The following is a 23,603-nucleotide window of genomic DNA, read 5'->3' as shown; positions in this document are numbered from 1 at the left end:
CCAGGGTCTACATGGTAAACCAACACTTCACTAAGATATACCACAAGCTTTTGCTTTACTTTTTGTGCAGAGACAGGGTCTCAGTGATCTGCCCAGGCAGGGATTAAGCATCCAATATTCCATAGTAGCGTCTGGGATTACAGGTCTGTGTCATTAGGCCCTGCTGCTGGACCAAACAGGCAATCTAAAAGGGAGTGGAAAGCTCCAATGAGCACATTTATGAGTTGCCTTCAGAAGCCACATTTCTAGCACTATCTATTGATCCAATAAACCTTGAAGTAACACAACACTCCAGAGGTGAGAATCACTGAAGATCATTGGCAGCTGACCTAGTTTCCAATCCCAACATTTTTCTTGTAAGTTACTTTATAAAGCATGTATGGAGGACATACAGTGGACTGTGGCCTCCCAGCAGGCCTGCTTTCTCAAGGGTTCTCCCTACTACTTCCTAATACCCCCTCCATTTTTTTACCTTATAAATTTTATTTTTTATTCAGTCTTCTCTTTCAAAATTCAATGTAAAAAATGGAGTCAAGATACTTGGTTGACAGAACTTGATACAAATCTGTAAAATTTCATTCAAAAGCATGTATATGCCAGGCAGTGGTGGCAAAAGACTTTATCCCCAACAGAGGCAGGTAGAACTCTGTGAGTTTGAGTTCCAGGACATCTGGAGCTACACCCCATCTCAAAACCCCACTCATACAAAAATGAAAAAAAGTAATGGGGTCCTTGCAGGTGTCATACAGGAAAGTGAACCCCTGGAAAATGGAAGAATGAAATTCTGGTGCAGATTGGCTTTGTCAGCCTGGGTCAGACTTTGGGAGGTAGTTCATCGCCAGCAAGTTTAAAGCACAATGGAATTTGGGAAAAGGTTTCCAGGCAACAGTCACTCCAATCAGCCCAATTCCAGGTGCACGATAAAGATTAAGGTGTGACTACATAGAAACTCTACGATGTCCATGTGACCCTGAGGGTGGGTTCTGACAGCACAGAGGTCAGCAGGCCATGAAGTTCTGCAACATCTGAACAAAGTATGCATGGAGTCTAGGGAGGGAAGAGCCCGAGGTAAGTCATTCCAGGGAATTAGGGTGAGGTCATTAACAACACTCACTTTCAGCTTTCTGGATGGAATATGGGTATTTAATTTTATCTCCTCCATGGAGAAGAAAGTGTTTAACATTCCTGCTTCTCCTAGTGTTGTACAAGGACCTCAAAAACCCTCTGAAAATGCACAAACAGTGAAAAAATGGGTAACAGATGTAAAATCCTGTGCCCAAAAATTCTCTTGAGGGCTGGAGAGACGGCTCAGCAGTTAAGAGCACTGACTGCTCTTCCAGAGGTCCTAAGTTCAAATCCTAGCAACCACATGGTGGCTCACAACCATCTGATGCTCTCTTCTGGTGTGTCTGAGGACAGTTACAGTGTACTCACATAAAATAAATAAATCTTTAATAAAAAATGTTAAAATATAAAAGAATTTTCAAGAAATTATTTTCCAGTAAATCTGAAATGAATTAGGCAACATATGCTTAGGTAAAAGATAGACAATTTGATGTCCCCTGAAGAGATTTGTAAGAATAAACTAATATACTATTTTTTCATAATTTATGTAAAATATAATTTGCATAAGGTAGCAGTGATAACAGTGTAATGTTTGTAACCTATCAATACTTGAAACAAACATTCTGGGCATGATGGCACAAGCCATTAATCCCAGCCTCTGAAGGCAGAGGCTGGTAGATCTCTAAGTTACAGGCCACCCTGGTCTTCAGAATGAGTTCCAGGACTTCAATTTCCAGCAACCACATGATGGCTCAGAACTGTTTTGTGGCTCCAGTTCCAGAGGATCCAGTACCCTCACACAGACATACATGTAGGCAAAAAGGATGTGTAAATTATAAATATATGTAAAATTATGTGTATTAAAAATAAGTTACATATACATATGAAATGCTAGTATTACATGAAGAAGGATAGTGTCACTTGGTTGATGTAGAATCTCTGGAAACATTTCAAGCAGATGTCAAAGAAAACAATAGGTGATATTTAAGGACAAAGTAAAAATAATGCATAGAAGTAGATTGCAAGTTGGGCAGTCAAGTCAGTGGTGGAGTATTTGCTTGGCAAGTGGACTTCCATTTTCTTTTTCTGGTTTTTCAAGACAGGATTTCTCTGTGTAGCCCTGGCTGTCCTGGAACTCTGTAGACCAGAAAGCCTCAAACTCAAGAGATCCACTGAGTTTTCTTCCTTCCTGGTGCTGGGATTAAGGGCATATGCCATCACTGCCCAGTTTTGTTTTTCTCAATTCAGCAACCGAGGATCATGAAAGTTTTTTAATATGGAATGTTTCTTCATTGAACGAAATATTGTTGTTACAGTGTGTACCCAGGAAGACAGAGCTCCTGTGCTTGTTTTGGCTTGTCGGTCTTTGTTTTCTTTTCTAACTTGTAACCTTACCAAAGCATGCAGGCTGTACCTCAGTAGAACACGGAAATTTTAAACCATGTAGCAGAAGACAGACTGGACAGCACTGTTTTAAAGCGTTTTGTTGTTCTTTTTGTTGTCAGGTCGTTAAAATATTAGGGGAGAAAATGAAATTCCAAGTGGATGTTTTCTGAAGTTCACTATTTTTTGTCCAAACTTTAGATTCTCAGAATTATTATTTTTCTTGTACTTTCTTATAAAAATATGCTTAGTTTCATCCAGAGTTCCTTGAGGTCATTGGCTACATCTGCAGAACTAGGGCTTTCACAACTGCTTCCAGAGATGCTCTTTTTTCTTATCAGGCTCCGCACTTCTATTTGCTGGTATTTTCTGACCTTTCTTACACAGGGATTAAGATGACTTCGGATTGTTGAAATACTGCTTCCTAGAGAAAAGTGTGCTGCTACCTCCTTTGGCCACATTCTCTCCCTCACCCGGAGGGCAAACCCAAGGCTAGGCTCCCCTCACTTTTTATAAAGCAGACATTCTATGCTGCACTGGCTGGGCTCAAATTCACATCCTACCACACACTCCCCCAGAGTTTCTTGTGTAGCATTGGTTGTCCTGGAACTCGCTCCGTAGACCAACCTATTTCTTTTGCTGTTAATGCTGAACTTAATTTAGGTCTGTTTTCCAGTCCACAACCCGAACGTCATCAGGATCACGCAAACATGCTGACATGCTTCTGGTTTTCACGCGTGCCTGACAACGCACACTACCTACCACCACCTCTGCAGGTAGACCGGACCTCAGCAGACAGCAGTTGGGGCGCGCTCCCCTCCACCTACGTACAACTAAACACTGCAGTGGGCAGAAGCCACTCCCTACGCAAACAGACACACACGTCAGGCCATAATGACCACGGAGACGACGTGGGACAATTCCACAGCCCGAGCGCCCTTCCTTCCCAGCGGAGCAACCCCACCCCTCCGCGCCGGAACTGCCTCCCGGCGCGCCCACGCACGTCAGCGCCAACGCCGCGGGAACCGCCCCCCCTCCGACGGCGGTGGCCGGCGCGTCACGCGCATGCTCACTAGGGAGGGTCACCGGCGGCTCGGGGCGCTACTATCTGTTGCGCCGCCCTCGGGAGCTCGCAGATCCGGGTCTCGTGGCTAAGAGTGACGTGGTCTATCGAATCCAAACAGAGGGGAGGAGGCCGGCGGCCAGCAGCAGCGGCAGCGACAGCGGCGTCCGGAACGCTCCCGGCTGCCACTCTCCCCGCCCGCCGCTTGTTTGGGCGGGTGAGTGTCCCCCCCTCCGGCCCACCGTCCTCCTTGGCGACCCTCTTGGAAGTCGCCACTCGTGTGGCTGCGCGCTCCGGGGACCGATGCGGCAGAGCGGGTGGCTCTGGCTGGGCGCTGCACCCAGGGAGCCCGCTGCCGCTGGCCCGGCAGTCTGCAGCTGGGCTGGACGGGCACCCGCAGCCCGGGCGCTTTCACTTTTAGGGCCACATAGGCGGCGCGGGCGAGCAGGGAATTGGGGGACAGTAAGCCCCGAAAGCCGGGCGGTGGCGTTTGCCTGGTGGGTTCGATGAAGTCACCCGGACGCGGCCCTTTGTTGTGGTGTGTGGTAGCTGCCATCCTGAAAGTCAGAGCTCTTCTTTCGCCTCCATTGTGTGGCGGCTTTAGAGGATTCCCTCTTTTCTGTCCGTTCTGTATGTGCAGCCGGGGCTGACCGTGGAGCAGATAGCAGCACCGTTATTGGAAGGAATGCAGGGCAGCAGCCTGGCCGTGGTTTGAGGTCCGTGTCGCTGCTTAAAGCCGAAGTTTTCCGAAGTGGCTGCTTAAACGTTAGGATTTTAGCCAAGATGGATACTCGCTAACCGTAAAGAGGTGGCAGGATGCTTTTAGTTACTCCAGTTGGAGAAGCTGAGGATGCGGCCTTAATAATGGAATGCCCTGGGTTTACATCTGGAGCTCCTGATGAGCATCAGGAAGCATTTATACCCCCATTTGTGGAAGACACCCTCCCGATTTTGCGCTGTGTTATCAGTTGGCAGCTATTCGTGCCAGAATTTGGAAAAACCTACAATCTCCCAAGGGTTCTAGTCTGGAAGCGCTTAGGAGGCGCTCTTGCTGCCTGTGGAGATTAGGGGAAGCAGCTGCGTGCTTCTGCTTCAGGTGACTCACTGCTCGCGCAGATTCCTGTAGTGTAGCCGCCTACCCTTTTGCCCTCCGCTCAATCCAGAAAACCACGTCTGGATATTCCATCGGGGTTTTAGAAAGGTACATTTCCCCTTCTCCATGATACTTGATTAAAGTGTCTGTGTGGAAAACTGCAAGAAAGAACGCCCAAAGCAGATTGATTGCATTCTTCTGTCAAATCTGGAAAATGTATTAGGAATTTAGACCCCTATCTTTGAAAGGTGTGCCCTTGGGCAGTAACGGACTTCTTATGAAATCTTTTCCTCGCGTGTAGGTAATGGATTTTCCCCCCTTTTCTTCTACCATACTTGGAATCCTGTTGATATAGGCAAAAGGGAATTTTCATTTTGCACGTCTCCCTTTTCAGATTAAAAAAAAAAACCCGTTTTACTATTCTAAAACAATATTTTTGTTTTGCAAAATGCTTTTGTAATGATTGGAGGAGATGTTGATAGAAGCGACGAGGAGAAAAGAGTGATAGCGGTCCGGCTCCTCTCGCCAGACCTTAGTGTGTATCCTTCCAGATGCTTTTGCAACTGTTTTCTAAAAATACTATTACTCGTTTGCTTTTTAAAATAAATCTTATTTATTTAACATGTATGGATATTGTGCCTATATATATATACATATATATATACACACACATATATATACATATACACATATATATGTGTATATGTATACATATACACATATATATACATATACACATATATACACATATATACATATACACATATATATGTATATATAACATATATACACATATATATGTTATATATACATATATATGTGTATATATATATGTGTATATATATATGTATATATATATATATATATATATATGTATATATCTATGCTTGTGCACCTTGTGAATTCCTAGGTGCCCAAGGAGGTGTTGGATCCCATGGGATTTAAGTTACAGAGTTGCGGACTTGCTGGGAGCTGAGCCCAGGTGCCATGAAAAGTAGTTAATGCTGTAAGCTCTCTCCACCTCATACATTTGCTTTCTTTCCTTCTGGCTGTGGCCTTCACATACTGGCATTTTTTCCATTTATTTATTTATGTAGTAGCAGCTATGGACTGTGGACCTTTTGGGGTGAAATTCACCATGCTGGAAACACAGTAGATTTTAAAACCATGGAATTGAAAGTTTTTCCCTATGTCTCTATGGTGATATTGTGAAATTAAACAACAAAACCAGTAGACACTGAATGACATGTGAGGCTTCACTTGTTGAACTCTCAAGGCAGTAAGTGCAATGTGGAATTTTAGTGAGGTTTTTCTTATTTAATGGTTTCACAGGTAAGTTTAGGTATAACCCTTAGTTACGCCGTTTTCCAAATGCATTGCGCCTGTCACCACCCTGTGCATAAGATTCTGGAGGAATCTACTTTGCGTAGATTATTAGCTTTGGGGTTTAAGTGTGTGCCATCTGGTACAGGTTTTATTGTTTGGTTTTTAACCACTGACACCTCTATCCAGAAACGAAATACCCTGTTAACCCCAGCCTCAGAGGATTAGTGCCAGGAAGTATCCTAAGTCTGCTAATGCCAATTAGGGCTGATGTCTCAGAAGCTTTCCTAAGACTTATAAATCTCTTTTGCCATTCATTATCTCCTGAGTAATTAACTACAGATAGAACTCTCCCTAACTTAGTTCTTTTTAATTTTTACAAATCTTTACGATTGATTTTTTTTTAATCTTTGTCTAATGCACACATGAGTGCGTGTGCACATGTGTGTGTGTGTGTGTGTGTGTGTGTGTGTATGTGTGTGCATGTGTGTGCCAGAAGAGGGTACTGAGTTCTCTAGTACTGGAGCTAAAGGTGGTTATGAGTTCATAAGCCCCCAGTCAAGGAGACTAGGAACCAAATTGGGGTCCTCTAAACAAGAAGCAAGTGCTCTTAATTACTGTGCTATCTCTCCAGCACCTTTAATTAAAAGAAATTACAGCATTCAGTATGCATTGCTTTCCCATCCCTGGTGCTACCGCCCTTGCTAGACTACCACAGTCTCTTATGTGGTCAACTGAAGTAATTTCCTGACCCGTCTCCAACATTGGCTACTTACTTACTGTGCATTCTTCATGTCACAACCTAAGAGTTTCCTCAAATTTTAGATCCTCCCTCCCCCAGACAGAGTTGATTGAAAGTCTCCCATTTTGGTTAAATCCCTAGCCTGGCATGAGGGCAAACATCTTTAATCCTATCATCTTGGGAGGCAGAGGCAAGCAGGTGTCTGAGTTGGAGGCCTTTGAGTATCAGGTTTGTTAGGCTTCCTACCTAGTCCTGTACTCTGGAGCCGGCACACGGGTCTATTCCTGGCTTTCATCCCTTTGTGTTGTGTCTGCATCTCCTAGCGTTTGAACTTCTGCCTGAAGGCCTTTGCTTTTTCTGTACCCTGTGGCTTCAGTATTCTCCAAGTCGGCTTCAGTCATTCAAGCTGCAGTTCAGATGTCGGCTTTTCAAAGACATCACCCCATTTCTCTCTTCCTTTTATCTTATTGGCAGCACTAACCACTACCTGGGTCACCTTAATTTAATTCTTCATGCTCCCTAAGCTAGTGGTTCTTCAAAATGGCATTAGTAAGGACTCTGTGACTGTCCCCGGACAAGTGGACTGTGGACATTTCTATGTTGTTTCCCAGAAAACTGATTTTCAGCAGCTTCTTATAGGACCGTCTTAATTCTGTTCAGTCATTTTTGGTGTTTGTACCAAAGAGCACCATTCTATTTTAGACCTATGGAACCTTGGAGAAGTGTGTTCCCAGAGCCTATATTCTTTTTTTGTGGTGCTGCAAATTGAACCCAACCCTTTGTTTGTCGTAGGTAAGTGCCTTTCCATTGAGTTACACCCCAGATCATGGCTGTACCTTTGGTTGGTTTTTGGGGTGGGGTTTTATGAAACCGTGGCTAGCCTGGGGCCCATCTTGAACTTAGGATGCTGTTACTTCCACCAGGCTTTGAGTTTTTGAGGCGGTGTCTTGGCTCTGTAGCTTTGGTTGGCCTTGGCTAACTGGAGGTCTTCCTGTCTCTCCCCCAGAGGCTTCCCCAACATAATTACAGACATGAGCCACCACACCCAGCTCCAAATTTGCACTTTCAACACAGCTTTTGGGTAATTTTTGTTGTACATTAAAATTTGAGAATGTTTCTTGGTTTTTAATGCCTCCTTTTCAGAAGATAGCTCTTTTATAGTGGTCCTGATTTGGGGTGTGTTAAACAAGGTTACTGTGCTAAATATTACTTTTTCATCTTTTTCATGTAGCTACAGAGCAATCGAGTTAAGTTTTCCTACCCACATCTTACAAATGAAAAATGAAGACACAGACATAGTGAGTGATCAATCCCGGGCCTGTGTTTCCTCAGCTAGTCTTGCTGCTTGTGAGCCACAGCATTTAGAACTTTCAATAGGCTGGGCTATTTTTTATTAAGATGTCCTTATTTTTATTTTCTGCATATGGGTAGTTTGCCTGCATGCATGTGCACCACATACATGCAGTACTCAAAACAAAGGTTGAAGACTACATTTGATCCCCTGGAACTGAAGTTGCTGTCTACCATATGAATGTGGGGTCCTCTAGAAAAGTGGCCAGTGCTCTTAACTGAGGAACCATCTCTCCAGCCCTAAGCTTTTAGTTAAGGACAAAATAGTATTTTCTGTCCTATTTGCAATCTATGTGAAAGATTTTTTTTTTTTTTTTTTTTTTTTGGAAAAAAGAAATGTTTTACTGTTGGAAGTGGCAGAATTAGGAGACAATTTTGAGAAATACTCCAAGCATGCCTATTTCCAGCTACTCAGGATGCTGAGGGAGGAAGACCAGTAAAGACCAGTGTGGGCAGCATAGTGAGGCCTTATTTCCACCAAAACAAACAAAACAGCAGCAACCACAGAGAACCCTCTAAAACCTTCCAGGTCTGCTCTGAGAGCCTGCCTGGCTAGCACTAAGTAAGTTCAGGGATATTTTCATCCTTTCTTTGTTTCTCCTGTAAAAGGACATCCTTGTTGCTGTGTCACTCACTTCTACATCTGTTGGTGTGAGTGCTTACTCTCAGGACTGCATCAGGATAAGCGTGAACTGCAGAGTTCTCAGTCTGAGACGTCAACACAGACAGGCTCTACTGTTTAGTCTTCTGTCCTCTGTTAGCCTCCCGCTTTCTGTGGAGGCTAGGTCACTAGCTCTCTCACTCGGGGGCCTTGGCCTTCTATTAATAGCCCTGTATTTCTCCCTCGGCTTCATCTGCTTGTTACTGAAAAGTTACAATGGGCAATGATGTTTAAGACCCGCTGCCATGCTGTAATGCTCTCAGAAGTACTTGCCTTTCCCCCGTCTCCTGAGTTTTTTTTTAAATTACTGTATTTTATTTTATGGGTGTGGATGTCTGTGCTCCTATAAGTGCCTGGTGCCTGCAGAGATCAGAAGAGGGCATCCGATCCCTTGGAACTGTAGTTATTGATGGTTGTGGGGCACTGTGTGGATTCTAGGAACCAAAACTGGGTCCTTTGGAGAAGTAGCCAATGTTCTTAGCCCCAGAGATGTCTCTCCAGATTCTTCTATTTGATTTTTGAGAAAGAGTCTCAATGTAGTCTATGATAGCCTGTTAACTCCTTTGTCTCTCTTCTGTCAGTGGTGGGAATTGAACCTGTGGCCTCTTATTAGTATGCAAAGACTCCCATTAAGCTACAACCTAGACCACACTAAACATGGTTTCAACTGGCTCTGTGTTATAAATATTGTGTTTGAATAAAATCACTTGAAGTCTTTAGTTTATCTGGGTCTGAAAATACTTACCATGCTTATAATAGCATGAAGAACCAAGTTTAGTTAAACTCAAACTGAAGAATTATACTAACCAGTTTTAATTATAAAGTAAGCCATAGCAGGATGTTTTGGTATGCCTTTAATCTCAGCACCTTGGTGGCAGAGAAAGGTAGATCTACCTGAGTTTGAGGCCAGCTGATCACAGTGAGTTCCACGCCAACCAGAGCTACACAGTGAGAGTGGGAAAAAAATAACAGCGAGGCCATTAATCCCAGGACTTGGGAGGAAGAGGCAGGCAGATCTCTGAATTCAAGACAAGCTTGATTTACAGAGGGAGTTCCAGAAACAGCCAGGGTTACACAGAGAAACCCTATCTCGAAAAACAAAACAAAAAAGTTACAGTAAATTAAATAAACATAAAATAAACAATATTTGAAACACCTTAATGACTCAAAATGAAATTAATAGTAGTTCAGAAAATCTAGGCGATATACATGCACTTGGCTGTGGCTAGAAAAATCTGTGAAAATATTTGTATTAGAGCTGCCTGCCTCAAGGCTTGACTTTCAGTTTGGGTTTTTCCTGGGGTGTCAGGATGAGGTATTTGAAAACTATAATTTGAAATATGTATTGTTTTAAAATATTCAACTCTGAAAACATGTATTTTTTTTAAAACTAAACTGACATTTAGGTGTATTGTGGAGCTTACATACAGATTTAATAATATTTTTAATGGTGTTGCTTTTATTTTGGAGAAAGTTTCCCCTGTTACTTGTTTTCATATTGGACTTTCATTTCCCCTTTTGCTTTTTTTAAAACTGCAGTCAAAACACAGATGTACCAGCTTTGGGTGACTGCCGAGCAGGGCAGCTCTCGCCCCCCCCCCCCCCCCCCGCTCCCCCGTGCTGACCCCATTGCACTGGCAGAACTTCCAACCTTTCACACAGCCAACCATGCTTCTAGTCAGGGTGTGGGTGTGGTCCGCATCTCCATGATGTACATTCCAGAGGTCAGTGTCTTTTGCCTTATGGGACAGTTGGGTTTCCGTCCATTTGGTTGGTTGAGTTGTTGGTTCGTTTTAGACAGGGTCTAGGTAACCCTGACTAGCCTGGAACTCACCCTATAGACCAGGCTGGCCTTGAACTCGCAGAGATCTGTCAGTGTCTGCTACCACCACTGTCAGCTGCCATCACACTTGATAGAGCTTACTACTTCAGAGCTCAGCTCTACAGTGTAGCATGGCTGCTAAAGCTACGTTATTAACGTTGATACGTGACGTATTCACGGTGACCACAGATGGCCACTCTGGATTTTATTTTTACAGGATCTGTTGATACTTTCTTTGGAATATGACCAGTTCTGTGTATTGCTGCAGACAGGACCTAGGGCTTTGTGCATGCCAGGCGAGTCAGACCTACAGCTCTGCCCCCCAGGGTAGAAAGCACTCTTGAACTATTTTCAGAATTTGAAACTTCAATGATACTAAATATAAATAGTTTAATTGAAACATTTATTTGGCTGTTTATGGTAAATTTTACTCCAGGTAAAGAGAGTCTTTGAGATTGTACATGAGTGAAGTGTAGCTGAGAAAAGACATGAAATCAGTGGGGCTTCAGGGTAGGTAGACACCCCCACCCCACCCCCACCCCGTGCAGAATAATACCCAAGGTGCCAGGGGAATGGAAGCAGTGTAGGTAGTTAGTGCTGAGGGTTGAAGATGCCTTCTATTGAGTTGGCCTTCTATTGAGTTGGCCTTTGGCATTTTCAGCTTATAAAGGACGCATTAAAATTCTCACATGATCCTTTTACTCTCCTTTAAAGAGAATCATTTCAGTTATCAGTCCCGTTATCTTAGATGAACAGAAGCCACAGGTTAAGTGATTTATCCCTCTTGGTAATGCTAATAACCTGAAAGCCTTGAAGACATTTGTGAGCTACTCTCTTGATGACTTGGTGAGTTGTCCAAAGTGATTCCTGGAATATGAATCAGTTATTGGTAAGGATTTTTTTAAAAAGTCACTTAGAAAAGGTATGCCAGGCAGTGATAGGGTACATCTTTAATCCCAGCAGAGGCAGGCAGACTTCTGAGAGTTCAAGGCCAGACTAGTGTACCAACTTCCAGGACAGAGGTATACAAAGAAACCCTGTCTCCAGAAACCAAGCCAAAAAAACTCTAAAGAAAGACAGTGTTGAAAACAGTATTATCCAGGTTGTCTGTGTTTCCTCAAGAAGTGTGTCTGGAGCTGGGACCATCAGGAGGGGACTGGCACCCTTGTCCGACAGCCTGCTGTGGCAGGGCTTCCTTCTGGAACAGTCAGTGCAAGGCCATCCTGGGCTGCATGATGCTCCTGTCTTAGCACCTCTTCCCTCCTCCTCCCCAGACAAAGCCTGAGAGAGACATTTGCTGTGTCTGTCTTATTACCATGAGAGAGACTTAGCTTCCAACTGGGAGCAGTTTGGTAGTTTTGTCTGCATAAGCTCCCAGGCTGCCGCACTCTCTGTAGCAGCTTAAACGTACTAAGAGAGAGTTGGAAGGGAGAGTAGTAGGGCTTGGACAACCCCTCAGCTGCGAAACAGCTGCACCCCTGTCCGATGCAGAGAAACTGGAGTTCTCAAAGTGTTCGTCAGTAAGCTCAGGTTCATAAATGCAACCTTGCAAGGTGGTTTTGCTGTGGGCTGAGAAGAGAGCCGGTGATAACCTCATTCTTAGGTAATACTTCCCTGAGTAGTCCTGTTGGCTTGACTCTGTTTGTTAGAGAACAAGGGTGTGGCCAGCCGTATCTTTCATTTTTTGTTTGTTTTTTGCTAGGCATTGAATCTAGAGCTGCCTTTTGATAAGGATGTGGGTGGTCAGGTACCATTCACAAATGGACAATCCCAACAGCACTTTGGAAAGTATGAGGCTGTCCCTCCCATCATCCAGACGGCCTAGAGTTCAGAAGGTTGGGGGCAAAATGACGGCAAACCTTTTGGTTTGCCTCTTAAAGGGCAGCATGTTCTGTGGAAGGCTGTTCTCATGCAGAAGCCTTCCCTTCAGAGGAAACAGTAAATCCTGGTAGCTGCCCACTACCCAGCACAGGTTCATATCTGAAGAGCACTTTGCCTCAGGATGAGTCATATTCTGAGTCTCACCCTGGTTTACATGACAGTCATTCAGATACCAGCCCTACGCTTGGCAGATGCAGCACCACCAAAGTGTGTCCCCAGCATTGTGACATGAGGGTAAGCTTTTGGGCTTCAGATTTTTCTTATATACAGGAGTTTTGTGAGTGTGTGTGCTGTGTAGGTGTGTGCACATGGATGCAGGAGCTCACAGAGGCTAGAACGGGGTGTCAGATCTCTTGGAGATAAAGTTAGGAATCACCTAATGTAGATGCTAGGAATTGAACTTGGGTCCTTTGGAAGAGCAGTATGTGTGTTTAACCACTAAGCTCATTTCCCAGGTTCTAGACTTTTTTTTTTTTTAAAGACATGGTTTTACTGTGTAGTTCTGGCTGTCCTAGCGATCACTCTTTAGACCAGGCTAGCCTCAAACTCATAGCGATCCCCTTGCTTCTGCCTCCTGAGTACTGGGATTAAAGGCATGCGCCTCTATCACCTGTTGAAGAAGTACTGGGAGGACAATTAGATTAGAATGAGGTATTTTATGTTTGAGAAGGGCATGAACTTTGAGAGTAGGCAGAAGTAAAATGCTATGGTGTGAATATATTGAAGTTTTAATCACAAGTGTAATGGTTCAAGGGGGTAAGGCTTTGGGAGGTGAGTAGATAAGAAGAGCAAAGAGCCTTTGGAATATGGTTAGCATCCGTGTAATAGAGGCCCACAGCATGACCTTTCTTGCCATTCAGTAATGCAGCGAGAACGTACCCAGACACCAGCTCTGCCACATATGTAGCCTAAGTTGTGTGTGTGTGTGTGTGTGTGTGTGTGTGTGCGTGTGTGTGTGTGTGTGTGTGTGTGTGTGTGTGTGTGTGTAGGTCTTTTTACTGAGGTTGGATCAGCATGTTTATTTGAACAGTTGTATGTTAGTATGAAATTGCATTGTATTAAGTAACATTAGTAATTCAGCTCTAGAGTTGGGAGCTGCCTGTTGATATTTCTGTATCTTTCTGCAAACTTTTCTGCCTGTTCTTAGGGTCCCTAAGGATTTATTAGCCAAATCATTTTCAGGAAAGGAGAAATGAGAAAAAACATAGGCTTGAATGCCTCCCCTGTGTCCTGTGTCTTTTTGAGTAAGCTACTAAACCTTGACCTTAGTTCCTTCCTCTTTAGTTTCTTTCTCTCTCTCTCTCCCTCTTTCTTCCTTCTTTCTTCCTTCTTTCCATTCATTCATTCATTTGAATCAGGGACTTCCTGTGTAGCCATGGCTGGCCTGGAAATCATGTATGTGATTACATTATAGGTATGAGGCACCATGCCCCTCTGGTTCTTTCTTTAAATAAGTATATGAGGGCTTGGGGATACAACTTAAGTAATAGAGTAATTGCCTAGCATGCATGAGACCCCAGATTCTATTCTCAGCACTATACAAACCAGGACCTTGTAGTCTATTACTTTAATCCCAATAATCTCAGCCCTTGGGAGGTGGAGGCAAAAGGTTAGATATTCAGGGCTAGTCCTCTAACCCCAGCACTCAGGAGGCAGAGGCAGGCAGATGTGAGTTTGAGACCAGCCTGGCATACATAATGAGTTCTAAGCCAGCCAAGGCTACATAGTTAGACCCTGTCTTAAAAACCAAAGTACAAGTAGGAGAGAATTGCTGTTCCTCTAAGGCTGTGATAGGACCAACTGTAAACTTGCCATTGGTTGGCTGTAGACTTGAAATTTTGTATTGTCTGTTCTGAATCTTGCTACACAGTGCTCACCAGTCAGCACTCCCATGCACCACGCCCTGTTCTCTTTATATTCCCATATAACCTATTGTCCTTTCCACCTGCCTTACTTTCTGCCTTTTGAATTATACATACAGCATATATACACAAATGCACACGTGTGTGCACGCACACACACACACACACATACACACACACACATACATATATTGTTTTTGAAGTTTGGGCCTTTTTTGTTCAAGACAGAGTTTCTCCATGTAGCCCAGGCTATCCTGGAACTTGCTGCATAGACTATACTGGCCTCAAATTCACATACATCAACGGCCTCTGCTTCTTTGGGATTAAAGGTATGTGCCAACACTTGTTCGTAGTCTTTAAAAAATGCTAGAATATAAGAGAATGCACTTTTAGTCTCAACTCTTGGGAGGCAGATCTATATGAGTTTCAGGCCAGCCTGGTCTACAGAATGAGGTCCAGGATAGCCAGCCAGGACTACATAGAGAAATTTTGTCTTGGTAAAGGAAAAGAAAAGTAAGACTATAAGTGGCTTTTGTTTCTTTGTTTTACTGTGTTTATGTCTGTCTAAGGACAACTTGTGGGAGACAGTTCATCCACAGTATGGGTTTTGGGGATTGAATCCTGGTTGTCAGGCTTGATGACAAAGGGGTTGGTTTAATGGCTACCTGATGGCCCAGAGAGAACTTTTCTCACTGACCATACTGTTTGCAGTACTACAGGAAATTTTTAATTACAATTAGTGGCTGTGTTATATAAGAGTTAGGGAATCCTAATTCCTAGGCAAAAGGTACCTGTGATTTCTCAGGTATATACTGGGTCTGTTTCCACAGTGAAATGTTTTCGGTACAGCTCTAGTGATTTTAAACAGTCATGGACTAGCTTCAGCATGACTGTATCTTCCCTTGCCTGTTTGCCAGCAGACGTCCAAGTGTTGTTCAGAGTGTTTATTAACAGGCAGCTCACCACTAGCTGCCCTTTCTGTAGCATTGTGAAGTTGTTTTTGTAAGCACGAAACAGCTGTAATTGGCATGATTGGTCCTATCCCACAAGTGGAGATTGAGGTCTCTTCTGGCATTCACAGTGTGATTTCCTGTCCAAGATTTGTGACATATAAGCTATTTGAGTGTGATCATTGCTTTCATATCTGAACCAGTTTTCCTCTTGAGATAGCAGTAGCTCAAGCTGACCTCAACACACTGTGTAACTAAAAACTGTGTTCTGTGTGTGTATGTATATCCCTGAAGATTGTCTTCCTTAACCCTAGCTCTGTGTGTGTAGGCATGTGCCTTTGGACTATGGAAGAGGTCACCCGTGGAGCTGGATTTAGAGGCAGTTATAAGCTGCCTGACATAGGTGCTGTGTCAGACCCACAGAACCATCTCCTTCTCAGTCTTTCCAGTGTTGTGCAGCGCTGGGGGTCAAGACTGGGCCTCCTAACTGCAAGCTCTCTTCCCACTGAGCTGCAGCCCCAGCCCAGGTTCCTGTTCTCATTATTAGCACTTACCTGGCCTAGAACTTGCTTGAGCACAGATCTGTTTGCCTGTGCTTCCCAAGTGCTAGTGTGCAGCTTATAGCTGGCTTCATGACCCAAGTTTGAGCCCCAGAACCTTTGTAAAAGAAGTTGGATACAGTGGTGCACATCTGTGATCTCAACACTACTGAGGAAGAATGGGAGGAGGTAAGAGAATCTCTGAGCTAGAAGCTTCCAGGCTAACAAACTTGGAGTACAGAGTGAGATAAATCTGGAGCTGAATGCAAACATATTAGCAGAAAATCCAGAACTGACTGGTTTGCTAGTTGTGTAGTGTATAGAGTTTGGTGTAGTTGTTCTCCCCTTTTCTCCCATTCTGGGCAGCACAGCTCTGCCCCACCCTTCCTTTCTTCCTTTCTTCACCAAGAGGTGAATCACCCTTTGTCTCAGTGTATCCATACTGTATGTGCTACTTGGTTGTCAGTCACATGGTTACCCTCTGCTTACCAGAACTCAGACTGTAGTGTTTGTCTTCAAGAAAGCTATGTTTAGGGGCTGGAGAGATGGCTCAGTGGTTAAGAGCACTGGCTGCTCTCCCAGAGGTCCTGAGTTCAATTCCCAGCAACCACCTGGTCGCTCACAAACCATCTGTAAAGGGATCTAATGCCCTCTTCTGGTGTATCTGAAGACAGCTACAGTGTACTCATGTAATAAATATATACATCTTTAAAAAAAAGAAACAAAAACTGTGTTTAACTTTAGTATCAGCTGAATATAAGAGTAGTGATCCCTGCAGACTTGAAATGCCAAGAGGAAGCTGTGAAGAGTTTTCTTTCAGTGACATATGTGAAAGGAAAAAACGGCTAACAGTCTGTCCTATGGCAATGAAACATTAAGTTATAAAGATTAATTGTATATATTAGGCACAATTAATAAGAAAAATTATACCATGCTAAATAAATGTAGAAAAACATCCCTTAGCTTTAATCCCTGCACTTAGGCTGAAGTAGGTTACCCAGGCCACTGAGGATTGCATGAGGCCTCTTAAAACATAAAAAAAAAAAAAATAGTGTGTGTGTGGTGGGGTGGGAATTGGAAAGGTGGCCCAGCCAGTTAAGGGCATTGACTGCTCTTTCAAAGGACCTGGGTTAAATTCCCAATACCCACACGACAGCTCACAACTATCTGTAATTCCTGTTCTAAAAGATCTGACACCCTCACACAGTCATAGATGCAGGCAAAACACCAAATGTATATAAAATACAAATTAACACTTCGTTTAAAAATAAAAAAGTATACCCAGTCAGTGGTGCCTTTAATTCCAGCTTTCAAGAGGCAGAGGCTGGCAGCTCTCTGAAGATCACTGTGTAGCCCTGGTCTAGAACTTACTCTGTAGACCAGGCTGGCCTGGAACTCTGCATCCTCCTGCCTCTGCCTCATGAGTGCTGAGATTAAAGGTATACACTATCACCACCCATCTGTTATAGAGTACTTTTGTATTAACATTAACCAACAAATTTACTGATTGATGAAAGGACTCAGATAATTTGACATGCGCAATTCGAGAACCCTGAGATGTGCTTGCCCCTGGAGATAAGGCTCTAGCACGTTCCTTTCTAGGGATTTGTGCTATAGTTCAGTAGGAAAGTACAGAATACACGTGTCTGGGCTCAATCCACATAAGAAAAATAGGGGATTGGAGAGATGAGTCAGAAGTTTAGAGTGCTTGGTGCATGGTCTCGAAGTCTGGAGTTCGAATCTCGGCACCTATGTATGTGTCTGAGGAGGGCAGAAACAAAGCTGTTGCTGTCACTTGCTGGCGTCTCGCCTCCCTGAGAAATACAGCCCAGATTCAGTGAGAGATTTTCAAATGGATTAAGCAGAGTGTCAGAGGAGGACACCCCATGCCCTCTTGTGGCCTCTGTGTGCATTTCATCTACGAGGTGTCAGAGGCCCTGGAACTGGAGTTACAGATGGGTGTGAGCTGCCGTGTGGGTGCTGGGAATTGAGACCAGGTCCTCTAGAACCTGTGCTTTTAACCATGGATCCATCTCACCAGCCCCCCAAATTATAAGTCTTTACACATGTAAATTCAGAAGACACAGTTTTAAGACACAGGCTCTTGTTCTATCTAGACTAACCCAGAACTCCTGGGCTCACGGGGGCTTTGTGTCTCATATAATGGGAACTACAGATTCATGCTATTCTCTCCCTCACGGTACAATGAGAAGTACCATTTTTGTCCCTTAGGCACATAACAAATAGGTAAACAATTACAGAAAGCTTTCAAAAACCAAGATGGTGAAGATTTGGGCTGTTTCTGTTTATCTCTCTCTGAACAAGTGTCAAGATGGCTTAGCACATAGGGCTTTGGTATGTTTTTAAAATTTTTAAACAGTAATTGTGCTTGCACATGTGCATATGTGCACTCTGGTACATGTCATGGTAAAGGTCAGAGGACAGTTTGTAGGAGTTCTCTTCTTTACTAGTGGTTCTCAACTAAACTCAGGTCGTCAGGTTTGGCAGCAAGTACCTTTCTAGCAAGAGTGTGTGTGTAGCACACCACGTGAGTGTTGTTCTCTCAGAGGCCAGAAGAGGGCATGAAATCTCCTATAGCTGGAATCTGGAGCTGCTTAGCATGGGTGCTGGGAATGTACCATGACTATGGAAGAGTGGCAAGTACTCTTAACCACTGAGCCATCTCTCCAGCCACCCAACATTGTTTTCAGTAATATCTTTCATTCACGTGTATGTGCAAATGAACATATACATACACATATGTCAAAATATAATTTCAATCAAATGGTAAAATACTTAGGAAAATGGGGGAGGGAGCTTTTATCATCTGACCACTATGATTATTTTAAATAATAACCCTCTTCACTTTCCTGTTTTAAATTCTGGATTTTTGCATGCCCTGCATAGTTTTTTAACTCCTCAACCACAAGAATTTCACATTGAATATGGACATTTCTAGCTCCTTTCTTAAGAGGAAATTAAAAGTGTCAGTGTTCTCCCTGAGGGTGCGTGCGGTGCGTGCGTGCTTCCCAAGTAACTGGGACTATACCTTGTGCCCCAGAGCCTGCTCTAAAACAGTTATTTGAGAAGAGTCTTACCTTGTAGCCATCCCTATCTGACCTGGTACTTACTGAGTACTTCAGCCTGGCCTTGAGCTCAGAGTTCTAACATCTCTGCTCCTGACCCCTGAGATTGAGGGTGTGGACCACATCCAGTTTTCAGTGTATGCACTTATGTATGTATGTATCTGTCTATCTAATTTATTTTTAGATGGGTTTTTCCATATAGCCCTGGCTTTCCTTGAATTCTCTGCTTTGAATAGAGACCTATTTGCCTCTAACTCCCAAGTTCTGGGATTTAAATAATTTTTTTAATTTTAAATTTTTAAATTTATTTTATGTACGTTTGTACACTGTAGCTGTCTTCAGACACATCAGAAGAGGGCATCGATCCCATTAGATGGTTGTGAGCCACTGTGTGGTTGCTGGGAATTGAATGCAGGACCTCTAGAAAGAGCAGTCAGTGCTCTTAACCCCTGACCCACCCCTCCGGCCCCTTAAATAATTTATTTTTAATGTTATTTTTTAAAATTTACTTTGTGTGAGTGTGTGTTTGTATGAGAGAGATCTGAGTGTGTACTGTGGAGGTCAGGGGGAAACTTTGGGGGAGTCTGTCTTCTCCTTTTACAGTGTTTTGGTTCAAACACGGTCATTAGGCTTGCAGAGAATGTGCTTTACACACTGAGCTATTCCCTCCCCCACTTTCTAATACAGTGTTGGAACCACTTAGGTAAGAGAAAAGCAAATAAGCTGTGTGTGTGTGTGTGTGTGTGTGTGTGTGTGTGAGTGTGAGCATGCACATGCATGTATGTGCATGTGTCTCCAGGCCAGAAAGGGAGATAGGATTTCACGAGGTGGAATTGCAGGCCAATGCCAACCACTTGACTTGGTTTCTGGAAGCCAAACTTGGGTCCTATGGACAAGCAGCAGGGGCTCTTAACCACTGAGCCATCTCTCCAGCCCTATAAAAGAAATTCGTAATTGTATATGACAGGTGATTAAAAGCCAATAATAGAAAATCCCCCCTGGAGTCAGTTAGACAAAGAGAAATTGAAAGAGGCGAAATTGACAAGATGCTCAGTGTCATTGAAATTAAGGAAGGAAAATCAAGAAATACATTTTGGGGCCTTGAAATCCTAGCAAAGGTTGTGTGGTGGTGCACACCTTTAATCTTAGCACTCAGGAGACAAGAAGACAGATCTCTGCGAACTCAAGGCCAGTTTGGTCTGCACAGCCAGTGGCAAGCTAGCTAGAAAATTAATGGCTTGATAAAATTAATGGTTTCAATGTAGTGTACCCCTTGGGTGTACTTTTAGAGATTGTGTCTTTGGAAAGAGTTTTTAAATCGATTATGCTCACATCCTAGAGTACTGATTAGTATTTGTGGGACTCTGTTACTATCTATATAGTTAGCAGTGTATATATACCCTGTGCTATCGATGATGTGGCAAAGACAGGGCTGTAGCCTAAAGGAAAGGAAAAGAAAAGCAGTAAGTTTTTTTTTTTTTAATAAGCCCTTAAACTGAGACATGTTAGTTTTAATATTTCATCTAAAACGTTTGAACATTAAGGTGCTGCACTGTTTTGGTTTAAATTGGCAAGGCCATAAGAACAGAGTTTGTATTTCTAGGGTTCACATATAAAGATGGATGTATAATCATTCCTGCCAGATGTTCCTCTGGTGCTTCTTGGATGAGGCCATTATATTTGACCCTTGCAAAGTTGAACTTAGGTGAGTTGAACCCACAAGGCAAGCTTGAGATTTGTTTCTAATGGCAGAGTATAAACTGAGTAACACTGGAAATTTTCTTCACTAGATATAGAAACAACAGACTCAGCTGCCAAATCCACCAAGAGAAGTCCTGATGGAGAGAGGCTGACCATTTCCGCAGCTCTGGGGATGGGTCTGCTCCATACAGCCAGTGTCATTCTGCTTCTCCTTACTAGGAAGTGTCTAGGAATGGGTGGGCTTGAGAGCTTGCAGTGTGTATACATTTCTCCTTCTTACCACACAAGCTGCTGATACTACAGTCAGACTGCTGTCTCAGATACTAACTTTATTAGGAAAGTACCAATATAAAATTATAAGTTAAATGTTTTGTGCATTGCTTTCAAATGTAAAAAATTAGAGTGAGTGCTTCTAAATAGCCATTAATTACCTGATTTCATTGTTCACTCAGGGCCAGTTTTGTTTAAGCCATATGTAATTCCTTCAGCTTTCAGCTTCCCTAAATTATCGTGATTTTTTTTTTTTTTTTTTTTTTTTTTTTTGGAGACAGGATTTCTCAGTGTATCCCTGGCTGTCTTGGAACTCACTTTGTAGACCATGTTGTTTTGGTCTTGAACTCAGAGATCTGCCTATGTCTGCCTCCCAAGTGCTGGGATTAAAGGTGTAAGCCACCACTGCTGAAAGATTTAGTGTGCGTTTTTTTTTTTTTTTTTTTTTTTTTTTTTTAACTTTTTAAAAGAGAAGATTGCTTTATGTAGCTCTGTACTTGCCTACAAGGACCCATGGAGACCAGAGAGCATGGAACTGAAGTTACTGTAGTTGTGGCTGTTGGACACTAAACTGTGTCTTCTGTAAGAGGGTAAATGTTCTGACCCACTGACCCATTTTTCCTAGCCCTGGTGTGTCTATGACTTTGGCCTTTTGCAATCAGTTGCAAGTTCTCATTATATCAAGATGTCCTTGAAGTTCTGATGCTCCTGCAGAGTGCTGGCATTTACAGGAATGTTCCCCCATGCCCTTTCTATTTATGAAGTTGGGGGGGAGATCAAAGCCCACAGTCAACCAAGCTGCCTCCCCAGCTCTTTGCACATTTTTAAATCGTTTTTATTGGATATTCTATGTATTTACAAAATCGGCAGTGGGGCTGGTTTTGTCCTTAAGGAGTAAAGTAAGCCCATTCCTTTGATGTTGGCATTATTGCCTAACTTCAAGGATGTGAGCTAAAGAGGCAACAGCTTTAGCAGCAGGAACGGTGAGAGAGCAAGGTATTAAATGACTCCATCAAAGGCATCTTTGGGGCTGGTTTCCAGCGTTCTGACTCAGTGGCCCTGTTAAGTCTTGCTCAACACAATACAGCTTCATTTGCTATGAAGCAAATGTGAAGTGATCTGTTGCAAGTTGGCACACCTTGTTTGCTCACCAGCTGTGGTACTGAAAAAAGTCTTTTTGTTTGGTTGGGTGTTGTTTATTTGTGGTACCTGTTCTGTTGTGGTCATCCATCCCCATCCCAGTTTGTTTGGAGACAGGGTTTCTCTGTCCTGGAACTCACTCTGTAGGCCAGGTCGGGTTGGCCTCCAACTCACAGAGATCATATTGCTGCTGCCTCTTGAGTGCAGAGACTAAAGGCAAGAGCCACCACCACCTGCCCCCCCCCCCCAAAAAAAAGGTTATTTAAAGATGGCAGCCATAAAGTGAACCTGAGAGCACCTTTGCCTGTAGAATGCTGCATTGTAGAAGCATAGCTGTGAAGGAGTGTTTGGTCTAAAAATGCTCCTTCCCACAGAGGCCAAACAGGATGCACATGATTCAAGACCGAATCTTCGGATGTGTTTCTAGCACATACGTATTTTCTCAGTTGAGCACTGTGGCTGAAGCAGGGAGAAGGTGTTGAGCGAGGTGGTGACTAAGATGGATTCTTTGGGAGAAGAGGCAGGTCAAGTTGGATTAAGAGCTTACACTTTGATGAATTGTTGGGAGTAGAAGGAAGTTTCCCTTTTCACTAGTGCTTTTTGAGTGCCTCCGAGTTCAGAGGCTGTAGAGCAGGGAAGGGACTTGGACATTCTGGTATTTGAATTTCAGAAGTCGCGTGTGATGGCGCACACCCATAATCTTGGGAGGTGGAGGCAGAAAGATCAGAGTTCACGGCTGTGACCTGTATATCAAGTTCCAGGCCAGCCTAGGCTACAGAAGATCCTGCCTCAAACAAAATACTACTAATAATTTTAACTAATACTTCATTCCAAGGAAGACTCAGACAGAAAGGAAAGGCTAGTATTGTTGAAGGACACCGGTTATTTTCACGCCAGTACAGTCTGAAGGACGGGTTTAATCTACTCTAAAGGTAGATTATATTACTTTTGAGTTTTCTATGGCTGTTGTAAACAGTTCAACAAGGAGAAGGCTGACACCCCCCACCCCCCGCCCATGCCCTCACCCGCTTCCCTTTTTAAAGTTGTGGATCTGGTGTAGCTCCAGATAACGGGAATGAGCCAGAATTTGTGTACAGGGCGTCCTAGCTTGGGAGGGCTGGCTGCAAGCGCCTCCACTTCTGCTCCCACTTGGCTCCTGTAAGCAGGGTTTGGATGGAAAGAGTCTTGATGAGATGGTCAGGTGGGGTGAAGGACCGTGACTGCCAAGCCTAATGACTGGAGTTCTCCATCTCTAGAACTCACATGATGGAGAGAGCCAGCTCTCACAAACTGCTCTCTGACCGCATGTGCACGGACCCTTTCTTCTTAAAGATAAATTTATTTAATGTATATGACTACACTGTGGCTGTCTTCAGACACACCAGAAGGGGGCATCAGATCTCATTACAGATGGTTGTGAGCCACCATGTGGTTGCTGGGAATTGAACTCAGGACCTCTGGAAGAGCAGTCAGTGCTCTTAACCACGGAGACACCTCTCCAGCCCCATAATATTTCTTAAAAAGATTTATTTGTACAGTTTTTCCCTCTTTCTTTTAAAGGTTTGTTTATTTATTTAATGTATGTGGGTACACAGTTTCAGACACTCCAGAAGAGGGCATTGGATCCCATTGCAGATGGTTGTGAGCCACCATGTGGTTGCTGGGAATTGAA

General features: G+C 43.5%; 1 protein-coding gene across 1 annotated transcript in view; it reads left to right on the top strand.

Annotated features, from left to right (window-relative positions):
- The first annotated feature begins 3,590 nt into the window (after nt 1-3,590).
- The window catches only part of SMIM14 (small integral membrane protein 14), a 42,165-nt gene continuing 22,152 nt past the window's right edge, over nt 3,591-23,603 (top strand). Inside the window, exon 1 of the mRNA XM_080917464.1 lies at nt 3,591-3,728. The gene's annotated coding sequence lies outside the window, so the exon portion shown is untranslated. The remainder of the gene's footprint in view (nt 3,729-23,603) is intronic.

The sequence above is a fragment of the Micromys minutus genome (assembly GCF_963924665.1).
Source record: "Micromys minutus genome assembly, chromosome: 1".
In the NCBI taxonomy this organism is placed as follows: Eukaryota; Metazoa; Chordata; class Mammalia; order Rodentia; family Muridae; genus Micromys; species Micromys minutus.
Note: the sequence above shows the minus strand (reverse complement) of the source record. Positions and strands in the feature narration are given on the sequence as shown.